Raw genomic sequence first — 1127 nt, 5'->3', positions numbered from 1 at the left:
CCCCTACACTAATATAAATGGGAAAAAGCTTGAGTAGAAACATGATGGCTTTATTCGTGACAGGAAGTTAGTCAACAATGCTCAAGGTAGGGTACTGTATGTACATCAGGAAGGCTACCTCATATACTGAACAAAGCGCTGATAAATCACCTGTTAGAATGTAGAATTCAGATATATATTAGCATGCTTCTTCTTTCTGATAGAATTTCAATTACTGTTTGTTCTCATCTCTGAATATTGTGACAATTTCCTTGGATAGTTAGCTACAGTATGAGCTCTTTAAAGACTCTGACTTCTAACAACTCCTGGTAAAATACAAACCAAAGCTCTCCTAGACTCTGTCATATGATGCCAGCTATGCTATAAGTAAAGTCTAAGAAGAGACACAGATATACGCCAGTCTTTCTAATATAAATCCAGGTTACACTGCAAAGTACCCTGATTCAAGTTGTGACCTTGACATTCTAGTTTTTTCTTCCATAGAGTTTTTCCTCAAGATAATGTGATTATTTACTCTTTTTTCTGCCCTAAGATCTTGAGATAGAAAGGCCAGTGTATATTGGACACTGAAAATCCTATAACAATTAAATTCTTGTTCTTTTGGGCTAGTCACTAATCTCCCATCTCTTCTATATTTAAGAACACTGAAACCAGAAATACTTCATTTTTTATCATACTGTTAAATATAGGTACTTAATATACTGTATTATTTTTTATTTAAAGTTTAATTTGAAATCATTGTAGATTTGCATTCATTACAAGAAGTAATATGGAGAGCTCCCACATCCCCCTAACTCAGTTTTCTCCCAATGATAACATCTTGTAAAACTACTAGAGGCCCGATGCACAAAAATTTGTGCAAGAGTAGGCCTTCATGCACCTGGGACCGGGCTGGCTTCCCTCCAGCCCAACCTTCATCAAAAAGGATGTCCTGTCTAATTAGCATATTACCCTTTTGTTATTATAGATAGATTAGTATGATCAGGATATTGACATTGATACAATACTCCAAACATTAAGATTTCACCAATTTTAGATGTACTCATCTGCCAAAGCTCACTCTTGCTGCCACCAGGAGCACACACGGCAGGCTGCCCCACAGTTAGGCTGTGTGTGGGGGGAGGTAC

Source organism: Myotis davidii, unplaced genomic scaffold (assembly GCF_000327345.1).
Source record: "Myotis davidii unplaced genomic scaffold, ASM32734v1 scaffold293, whole genome shotgun sequence".
Taxonomy (NCBI): Eukaryota; Metazoa; Chordata; class Mammalia; order Chiroptera; family Vespertilionidae; genus Myotis; species Myotis davidii.
Note: the sequence above shows the minus strand (reverse complement) of the source record.